At 38.9% G+C, this 11,038-nt stretch overlaps 1 long non-coding RNA gene across 2 annotated transcripts; it reads right to left on the bottom strand.

Moving 5' to 3' along the window:
• Positions 1-1,221: 1,221 nt before the first annotated feature.
• Positions 1,222-10,853, bottom strand: LOC139044816 (uncharacterized). 2 transcript variants are annotated; one of them, XR_011502080.1, is made up of 4 exons: positions 10,616-10,853; positions 7,762-7,829; positions 6,914-7,056; positions 1,222-3,171 (listed from the first exon to the last, which is right to left on the bottom strand). It is a non-coding gene; the product is annotated as an uncharacterized lncRNA (long non-coding RNA). The 2 variants fall into 2 exon arrangements; XR_011502079.1 differs by having other exon boundaries at positions 7,762-7,847; positions 10,616-10,852.
• Positions 10,854-11,038: the final 185 nt, after the last annotated feature.

The raw sequence follows: 11,038 nt of genomic DNA, 5'->3' as shown, positions 1-11,038 counted from the left end.
TTAAAAGATTGAAATAATACCAAGCCACAGTTTTTCTGACCACAACAGTATGAAACTAGAAATCAACTACAAGAAGAAAACTGAAAAAAATCACAAAAATGTGGAGACCAAACATCCTACTGAACAACTATTAGGTCAATGATGAAATCAAAGGAGAAATAAAAAAATACAGAGAGACAAGTGAAAATGAAAATAAGACATACCAAATTTATGGGATGCAGCAAAAGCAGTACTAAGAGGGTAGGTTACAGCAAAAAGGGACCTACCTCAAGAAACAAGAAAAATCTCAAATAAACAGTCTAACCTTACACCTAAAGGAAGTAGAAAAAGAAGAACAAGTCAAGTCCAAAATCAGCAGAAGGAAGGAAATAATAACAATCACAGGGGAAATAAACGAAATAGAGACTAAAAAAATCAGTGAAATTAAGAGTTGGTTCTCTGAAAATATAAACTAAACTGACAAACTTTTAGCTAGACTCACTAAGAAGAAAAGAAGACTCAAATACATAAAAACAGAAATAAGAGAAGCCGTAACTGATACCACAGAAATAGAAGTGATCATAAGAGACTACTACAAACGGCTATACACCAACAAATTAGAAAATCTAGAAGAAATGGATAAATTCTTAGACCATACAACCTTCTGTGACTGAACTATGAAAAAAATAGAAAATCTGAATAAACAGAACACCAGTAAGGAAACTGAAACGGTAATGAAAAACTTCACAAAAAATAAAAGTCCAGGACCAGATGGCTTCACTGGTAAATTCTACCAAACATTCATGGAAGATTTAATGCTTATCCTTCTCAAACTCTTCCAAAAAATTGAGGAGGAGGGAATGCTTCCTAACTCATTTTAAAGGCCAACATTACCCTGAAACCAAAACCAGACAGGGACACCACCAAAAAAGAATATTACAGGCCAGTATCTCTGATGAACATACATGCAAAAATTCTTACCAAAATATTAGCAAACTGAATACAACAATACATTAAAAGGATCATACAGCTCAATCAAGTGGGATTTATTCCAGGAATGCAGGGATGGTTCAAAATCTGCAGATCAATCAACATGAAAGACCACATTAATAAATTAAGGGATAAAAGTCCTTGATCATCTCAACAGATGCAGAGAAAACATTTGACAAGATTCAGCATCCATTTATGATAAAAAAAAATTCTGAATAAAATGGGTACAGAAGGAAGTACCTCAACATAATAAAGACCATATATGACAAACCCACAGCTAACATCATACCCAATGGTGAAAACTGAAAGATATCCTTTTAAGAAAAGGAACAAGACAAGGATGCCCACTCTCACCACTTTTATTCTTTTTTATTGCGATAACATTGGTTTATAACATTGTATAGGTTTCAGGTGTACAACATAATAATTTCACATCTGTATATACTACAGCGTGCTCACCACCAAAAGTGTAGTTTCCATTCATCACCATATAATTGACCCCCTTTGCCCATTTTGCCCCCACATCCTTCCCCTCTGATAATCACTAATCTGTTGTCTGCTTCTAAGAGTTTGTTTCTGTGTCGTTTGTTTTGTTTTGGTTAATCAGCTGTGGGCTAATATAGACAAATTTTTCATAGCTAAATTGCGAAGATACTATGCTGTATCTAATGAGATAATACAGAGTTCAGGAAGCTATACTTTAATTTAAATTGAGTGGTCAGGGAAGGCAAAGATATTTGTTAAAAGATAAACTGAGGCACATTAACATTTTTTAGTTTATTTGTGCAAAAATTGATTTGAATCAAGCATCATCTAATTTAGACTGGATTGCAATATCTTCAAGAGTTAAGGAGAGCTTCCTGAACATAGCCTCATTTGCACTTACTCCTAGCCAGGGGAGTAGAGATCTGCTGAAGGAAGTGAACTTTTTAAATCATGGATGCCTCCTGGCAATTCCAATTTTTGTCTGTGGCTCAGGACTGGAAAGTTGACAGCCATGGAGGTGAGTAAAACTTAAGGGACTGTAGACTGCATGGGTGGTTTTATTCTGGTTGCCTTTATCTTGTGTCCCTTTCTTTGTACAGAGCCTAGAAGCAAGGTCCCCTGGGTTTGGAGCTGTTAACCAGAAGCGGGGAAATGGACCCCCAGGTTTGGAGAGTCTGGCATGATAGAGAAAGGAGTCAGATTGTCCCGAGAAATGGAGGCATTGGAAATCAGGGAGAAGTTTGTGAGGGCAGGGTCAACACCACTGTGGCAAATCCAACAGCCATGTTGAGGTGGGAGTACCCTCCTCTGCAGTGGCCTGAGATGTGTGAACAATGATATTATTTTTCCAGGCCAGAGCAAGACAAAATGTGAACAACCGCAACAACAAAAATAAAGACATTCATGGTGTAAAAATTAGGAAAAGGAAGGTCAGAGAGGGGAGGAGGACTGGAAAGAGACGTTCTCGATCTGACATCTTGGGAGGAAGCATCTACCTCGATGTTGGCCACTGCTCTTCCTACTTAGTTTGATTTCGATGTCTCCAGCATTTGCACAGGACCAGATGTCAGGTGGAGCTTTCTTCGGTTGTGAAATGTGCACCCAAGTTTTGACACTTTGTAATTTGGCAGCAGAGTCATGGTCCAAGAGTACTTGGTAGGGTCCTTTCCATGAATCTTCCTTTTGCAAAAGCATTAGAGTAAAATAATATCTGTTTGGAAATGACAAAAGACTTAAAAATCCCCATGGTTAAAGATCTGATCAGAGTTCATTATAATGGAATTGACAAGGAAATTTTGTTATGTCTGTGACCTACGACATTTTAAGACAATTAGTGGAATTACAACTGATAACATTATACCAGGACATATCAGATTTTTAGGAATTTCATATGGCTTCTAGAACACATATTAATAACATGTGTCATACGAATATAATCTAAGAGTGTTTATCATCTGTTATTTGACAATGCTTCTGCTGTAATTTTTTTTTTTTAAAGATTTTATTATTTCCTTTTTCTCCCCAAAGCCCCCCGGTACATAGTTGTATATTCTTCGTTGTGGGTTCTTCTAGTTGTGGCATGTGGGACACTGCCTCAGCGTGGTCTGATGAGCAGTGCCATGTCCGCGCCCAGGATTCGAACCAACGAAACACTGGGCTGCCTGCAGCAGAGTGCGCGAACTTAACCACTCGGCCATGGGGCCAGCCCCTCTTCTGCTGTAATTTAACATACCAAATAAGCCTATTAGTTTAATATCTCTCTTTTACAAAGTGAAAGACAAATCTTTTGAGATTTTTCCAGGGGCCATCTGAGAAATTTCAAAGTTATGTTGCATTCAAAAAGATTCCACTTAGAGTCTGATTTGGGGAAGTTGTCAAAACATCTAAAAGTTTGAACCATTGACTTGGGATCACAAACCATTATGAAATAACACTTCATTATCCATTTCACCAAAGTGACAATAGAAAAATTTAAAGTCTAATACAGAAGGTTACATAGTTGTAAACAAAACTTAGCTTTTTTAATATTGAGAAGATTGGGTTTTCTTAAGTAATCAAAAACCTAATAAAGACAATGTGAAGCACAGTAAATCATTTTGGTAAGACACAAAATCTTTGCTTTCAAGCTTTCCAGTTAGATTTAACCAAAAGGTAAAACAAACAAACAAAAAAAACCCAAAAAACAAAAACTTTCACAACCTCTTATCAAGGGCAGACCATAGTCTAAGAAAACTTTGTTCTCTTAACAGAGTGAAACCAAATTCTAGTTTTGCACCAGTGCACTTTTGATATTAAAATTCATTGTTAAAAAACTTAAATAAATCCATGCCGAACACATAAAATTTCTTTCCCAAGATTCCTTTTTCTACAAACCTATAGCTTTTGATATCCATTCAGATTTTATCCTATGCTGTTTCCTCTTTCTCGTTCTGGAACAATCAGTCATTTTGCTTTCCTTACCTACTTTTCATATGCATTGTTTTCTTCCACTCTTGTTATTTCTAAATAGTTTTAATTAAATGTATTTATTAGAATTCTTGGCCCTTAGAATCCTTTATTCCTAGTGATAACTTAGAAGTAAGCAATTGTGGACTATTACACAAGCATTCTGTGAGTCGGCAAATTTGTAAACACATTTCATAATTTCTGGAAGTTTATCTTCCTCACAATGAATTTTTCAATGTGGCACAAAACATTGTGACACATTCCTTGCTAATAGACCACAATATCTTTAGTTACTTTGTAAAAGGAAGCCAAAAGTGGATAAACCTATGTTCAGTAATTAATGTTTCAGTATTTTATTTCATTTGGAAATGATCTAGACGTTCAATTAATACCCATTATTTAACATATTTCAGTATAACTTTAAGGTTTCAAGTTACCAAAAAAGATTTTGGAAACTATTTTTAAATAGATATACTATAAAGAATAATTATTGTTGAAAAGTTCACTTATAAACTTTTATCTTATTACATTTATTTAATTCATTTGCTTCCTAAAAATTATGCTTAGATTAGTCATTAAAACTTCACAAGATATTACACAGCTAATCATCATCTTAAGTTATCTTTCTTGCTGACAAATTCTGTAACAGAGAGCACATGAGCTTATTTGACTTTTGCTAAACCTAGGTAGAATAAAAGTTTTATATTTAATGCTGATAACTCTCAAGAAATGCCTGTTTTAATTAAACCAAAAAACTTAAACTAGCTTTTATTTACTGAAGATTATTCTAGATCACATGAAATTGAAAAACATTTGGGTTAGTTTCTATATTTTTGAGAGTACACTTGATTTATATAAACTCTTGTTTGCCTTTAAGCCAACTAAATAGAGCTCTTTACAAATTAATTTTGGCAATACCGATGCGGGGTTGGTGAGCCGAGGAGTCGAAAGAAAGATTTCTTGGATTCTCAAGGTCTGGCAGTAGTGTTCTTTTATTTAGAGAATAGTGTGGAATAGCATGGGGACAGGATCCATGGGCAGTCAGAGCTGCTGTGTGGGGACAGGACCCATGGGCAAGAGGAGCTGCTGCTGCCACTTCTGCTACAAACATGGGTGGAGAGTAAGGCTAAATTTAAGGCATAGGTATGTGAGCCATCTCTTTACAAGACAAAGGAAAGAACATGTAAAAAAGTTAAAATGTTATCAGTGCAGGTGGGGTCTGGCCATTGGGTGGTCCCACAACTTTTAGATAAGAATCAAATCGGATTCAGTAAAGGCCAGAAGCCACCACCCTAAATCAGTTACATGAGGTTGCCAAACAGTAACCAACTTAAGTCCTTGCCTTCCCCATTAAGAGTTCCCAGAGATAAGGCCATCCTGCCTTCTTCCTGACACAGAGAGGAGGCATCTTTACAGATGGAGGTTTCCCTTACAAATGTAAATGTTTCCCAACAAAGGGCAAGCAAACTCCACTCCTGCTCCTCGGAGCCTGCTTCTCATCTTCAGTTTTAAAATTAACCAGCCTAAAACCCTCATTAATACCATCTGGAGGTAGAAAAAAATACAGATTTATAACATACATACATAGACAAACATAAACACGCAAACAGATCAAACAAAGATCTCCTAGCTTTTATTTTAAAATTTTAGCTGAGAGACAGGTATGGTAATGCAAGACTCACTAGTTTATAAAAAAATCAGTTTCATCCAAGTTGTGTTTCTGGCAGAGGGAGTAAATTAACTGCTCAGATGGCTAAAGCTTTTTACTATTATTTGTGGAAGAGATTTTCAATAAGCCTAGTTTTCAAAATTGCCTTTTCTTTTTCTTTCTTCTGATATGAATGACCTTGGTTCCTAGAGAAGACCAGGTAGAATATTTACATTTCAAAAGGCACAGAGAAAGAATACAAGTTCCACTTAGAAGGACTTTTGTTTCTGAAGCCCAGATCCTTTAGAATATCTGCAAGCCTTCTGAGATGAATATCGGAGTTTTGGATTGGTAAAAAAGAGAGATGGGCTTTGAATTGTTTCTAGATCCACATTTCTGTTCTTGTAAAGACTCAATTTGTAAGACAAGTATGGTTGTTTTTAATTTCTCAGAGAATGGGATTGCAACCAGATTAATATCAAGGAGGGACCCCATCTACCAAGCACATTATCCTCAGTTTGCTTCTTTATATCAGGGAGAAGATCATCAACTAAGATGGAAAACAAAAGATCCCTATGTTCTAGAGTTAGAGCTGTGTGTCTTTGGAATATTTTAGTAAATTCTTCCACAAAGATTTCAGAATGTTCTTCTTTCCCTCTGGGTATATAGTTTCATTCTAGCTTAGGGGAGAAGGCCTAAAAAAATTGTTTTCTATCAGGCTCTAAATATCAGCTTCTTATTGGGCCAACTTTTGACCATAGAGATACTTAAAAAAATCCTTTTGAATATCTTGTCAGATTTCAGCCAGGGCAAATAGTAAATATTCCTGGCAGTACTGAACAACTCCATGGACACAAGAGGTGTCCTCAAAGAGGAAAAAAAGATACTACCTTCTCAGGATCCAGAGCCACTCTCCAAGATAATCAAAGCAAGAAAGAAATAATTCCCCTGAGAGCTGGCAACAGTGGGTAGAATCCCAGCTGCAAGTGGAGTGCAACCCACATTTCTGTCCAGCCATGTCCAGCTGCAGATGGGGTGCAACCCACATTTCTGTCCAGCCATATCTAGCTGCAGATGGGGTGCAACCCATATTTCTATCCAGCCATATCTAGCTGCAGATGGAGTGCAACCTACATTTCTGTCTTGCCTTATTGTAGGGGTCCACAACCCGATGATTGCCAGGCCAATTTCTCTGGCCACTAAAGGAGACAAACAATAAGGCAATAGTTATCCCTGGGAGGGAAAGGATCAACAACCAATGGGTACCTGAAAGCAGATTCATACTTTCAGTCAAGATCTAATTCTTACAAATGTTTTGTCCTGCCAATCTGAGTTTGGAATAGAAGGAATAATGTGAAATTTTACCTTCCTCTCTCAACCAGGCACCACAGATAGAGATCTGGAGGGTGACTTTGGTAAGAATTCTCACCCTTTGGCAGCTTCTACCAGTTTTCCTGGATCCTGTCTGCAGGCTCTGGAGCGAGTGGGGTGTCCCAGCAGGCCTCATCCTGGTACCAGACACAGTAGAGGAGGAAAAATAATTTTCCCTCTTCGTGTTTTGTGTTTGTCTGAGACCCCTTTTTCACCAGGGCATCTTCTAAATGGATAATCTTAGCTAGGTTAAAAGTTCTCCACCATGGCCACTATAATTCAAGACTGTCTTTGGCAAGGTTAACTTACTTGCCCATCCTTGAAAGAAAATTTTATCCACTCAAGGCCTCACGCTGGACCCAGTCCAGCTTAAGTCACGTCCAGTCCAGACCCAGACCCAGCCCAGGTTTTTTTTTTTTTTAGATTTTATTTTCCCTTTTTCTTCCCAAAGCCCCCCGGTACATACTTGTATACCTTCAGCTGCAGGTCCCTCCAGCTGTGGCATGTGGGACGCCACCTCAGCATGGCCCTACCAGCAGTGCCACCGCCGTGCCCAGGATCAGAACCGAGAAACCCTGGGCTGCCAAAGCGGAGGCGTGAACCCAACCACTGGACAACAGGGCCAGCCACCCCCTCCCCCGCCCCTGTACCGCCCAGCTTGTAAGTCGGACCCAATCTGACTCCCGTCAGTTTCCAGACCCAGTCTGGAAAAAGAAATGTTCAAATAAAGTTTGAAAACTCATAATGCAAGAGCTGCAGAGCTAGGATCCCAGAAGGACTTAATAACCACCTCCAGAGGCAGCGAGAAAGCAGTGAGCTCAAGGGGCTCCACACACACCCACCTGGTTGCTCATTTCTCGGGGGCAGGCACCTTCAGGGTCTCCCTCAGTTCCCTCATTTAACACCAGGACTGTCAACAGGTACAGAACTGTTAAAAGACAAACTTAGGGATACTTAAAAATTTTAAGAGTTTATTTGAGCAAAAATCAATTTGAATTGGGCAGCATCCAATGTAGCACATAGAAAGGAGCCCCGAGGGGCTGTACAAGATGAAAAACCTTTATAGGCTGAAGGGAGTGGGGACAAGGAAGTTATACTAGGCAAGCAAATTAGTTATTGAAAAGTCACTTTCCTTTAGAGGATGGAAGGGGCCTATCAGGCAGATTACCTAACTAGTGCTGGTGGGGTGATTCCTGGTTGACTGGTGTAAAGTTCCTTCTCTGGGAAAGCTGAACCTGTAATTAAGTTAAGTCTTGGTTTGATGACGTGGGGCTTAGTATAAGTGACTCCATTTTGGGCCTGTTGTCTTGTTTTGAACAGATTAAAGAACTTCAGTTATGGAACTTCTGGAGAGGGAGGCTTGAAATTTGGATGCAAGCTATTGCTCTAAGTGGTAATTAAAATTTTTGTTGATTAACTTTTTTCTTGCCTGAAAGATTAATACATGCATATGATAAAAAATTTAAGTAGTACAAGAAGCACAGTGAAAAGTAAATATTCCCACATCTGATCCCTGAGTGCCAGTTTGTCTCGCCAAAGGCAACTGTGCCATTTCCTAGAGTGTTACCCTCAAATTAATCTGTAGATATGGACCTATATGTATCTTTTTCTGTATTGCATATCTTTTTATATAAATAGGTACCTGCTATACAGGCTGTAGTATACTTTGCTTAAAATATGATCTTTACATAAATATCTTCATTCAATTCAAGAAGGTAAAGTGAATTTCTGAGGCATGTTAATTGCACATACTTGCATGTTGGTGTTCTCATTATTTTTTCCCCCAAACTGTATTCATTTCTGCTAAAGCTGCAGAGGGCACCGTGGTCCTTCCAGAGGGAGGCATGGCCTCACATAGTGTTTGGCAGTTCTTGATTATGGTGCAAATTTTAGGGGTCAGAGAGCTCCTGGTATTACAAATATACATGAATTTGAAATACTTACCTGTGCTCACTTACTTTATGAATTTCATATAAAATTAATTGCAATGTATATTTATATCATTCCATCCCCTTCAACAGGAGTAATTTTTGTTTAATAGATAAACAGTGTTTAATTTCAAAAGCACAAGTCTTTAATCTTGCAACAATTATCTGCAATGATTACAGACATAGTGTCCCTTTCCTTTTAGTCATGGTTACACAGGAGTTCAGTGGCAGATGGAAACTGTACTGGCTTGGGTCAGTCCAACTCCACCATTTATAAGCTATGCCACACTAGAAAATCATTTATCTTGTAATTCACCATTGTCCCATCCACAAAATGAGAAAATTGTATGAGAATATTTCTAAGGTTCCTTTCAGCTTCAATAAGTCTATGACATCTTCATAAAAAAAGAAACTTGCTAAAATTGAGTATGGATGAGTGTCAAATAGAATACAGATGTATGAGAGGAAGGGAAAAGCAACCTAGGTTACAGAGAAAATCTAAGGTAGTCAGAGTGTTGCAGAGGCTGATGGCAGTCCACCAAAATCCACTCTCCTCTTTCCAACCAGAAAGCGAGACTACATTCCCAGCTTGTGTTTGACAAATAAAAATGGCAAGCAATAGGATATATTGGAGTATATGAGCAAGCCATTTGGTATAAACCTAATTCGGCCTGACCTTGTTTTTTCCAAAAGGGCCTGACTGTGGCTGTTGAGCACGCATTGCATATCTGCTTAGACATTTCCTGTGGCAAGAACAAAGGCCCTCGAGATAAAGGTGCAACTTCCCCCCACATTGGCATTTCCTTAGGGATAAGCATCTTTCCTTAGGCTAGGAACTGATTGCTGCACTCACCTTTGACCACCCAGCTCACCTGTTACCACTCAGCTGGAGACAACAGACTGCCACCCTGCTGCGTTCACTGAGACAGAAGACCTACCTGCTGTTTCCATCAATCGCTGTGCGGACAGAGCAGTCTCGCGACTACGGTAAAAGGGACATTTCAATCCTATGTGAAACATCCTCTCTGGGGGTATATAACCACTCTGTGCACCCCACTTCTTTGGTGCCCTTTCTTCCTTTGGGAAGAAAGGCCCTGGGTTATAATCCTCAGATTTAAGCTCAGAATAAACTCACCCAAATTTTCATTTATAGATTGATTATGGATTATTTTCCTTGACAATGTCAACCACTTAACATATTTATTGGCATTTAATGTGTTTTCAGTCATTTGCTACTGTCAACAATGCCGCAACTGATAGCCTGATATACATGTCCTTGCACAGTCATTCAAATATATGTATACATTCTTAAAAGCAGAATTGCTCGCATAAAGGGTACATGCGCCTTCCAATTTTTGATATTGCCGAATTACCTTCCAAAATAGTTTTATTAAATCAATAGTGTTTTCTACTCCTAAACAACGAACAATTATTAGCAACTGCAGGTCATGTTTTTGGTGAGAGAAAGGAGATAATTCTTGATGCTTCTTAAATCAACTAAGAAAAGGACTGAAAGGAAATGAAATTGCCTAAAGAAAATGTTAATACTTTACTGGGATACATATTTAAAACAAAGGAAAACCAAGCACTATTTCTGGGAAAGAATTCAGAATCACTTTTCCACTTTCGCTAAAAAAAGTTTGAGCTCATTACTAAGTGAGTTTTTCCATTCTTCAATAATTCTTTTCCTAAGTCAACCTTTTAGGAACTTACAGCCAATGGGAACAGGAGTTCAAACAAAAAGAAAGAGGAAAAACCTAAAACTCACAGTTTCTAAGGAGCACAAGATTCTTTTGTTTCTGGGCTGGGTAGTAACTTTCAACTCTTGTCGTTTTAAGGGTTTTTAGATTAAAACAGGAAAAAGTATGACTGTTTAAAGGTGGTAATTCTCTTTTGATTGTGGAAAAAAATTTCTCTGCCGTGTTTTCCCACCGATTGCGAAGTCTTCAAGGATGGGCGACGGACGGCGTTCGTACCGGCTGCCCGCCCTCCAGAGGCTTCCAGCAGACGGCCGTCGTCTCCACTGCCGCCAGGACAGCCGCCCTCCGCGCCCCGTGGCCGCCTCTGCTCCAGACGCTGGAAACGCGCCTCCCCCGCGGCGAGTGTCCGGGGACGCAGGGGACGACGCGTGACGCCACGGGGCCGCCGCCCAATCAGACGCGGCGTCGCGGAAATTTTGACCTTTAAGGCG

This window comes from Equus asinus, chromosome 3 (genome assembly GCF_041296235.1).
Source record: "Equus asinus isolate D_3611 breed Donkey chromosome 3, EquAss-T2T_v2, whole genome shotgun sequence".
NCBI lineage: Eukaryota > Metazoa > Chordata > Mammalia > Perissodactyla > Equidae > Equus > Equus asinus.
Note: the sequence above shows the minus strand (reverse complement) of the source record. Positions and strands in the feature narration are given on the sequence as shown.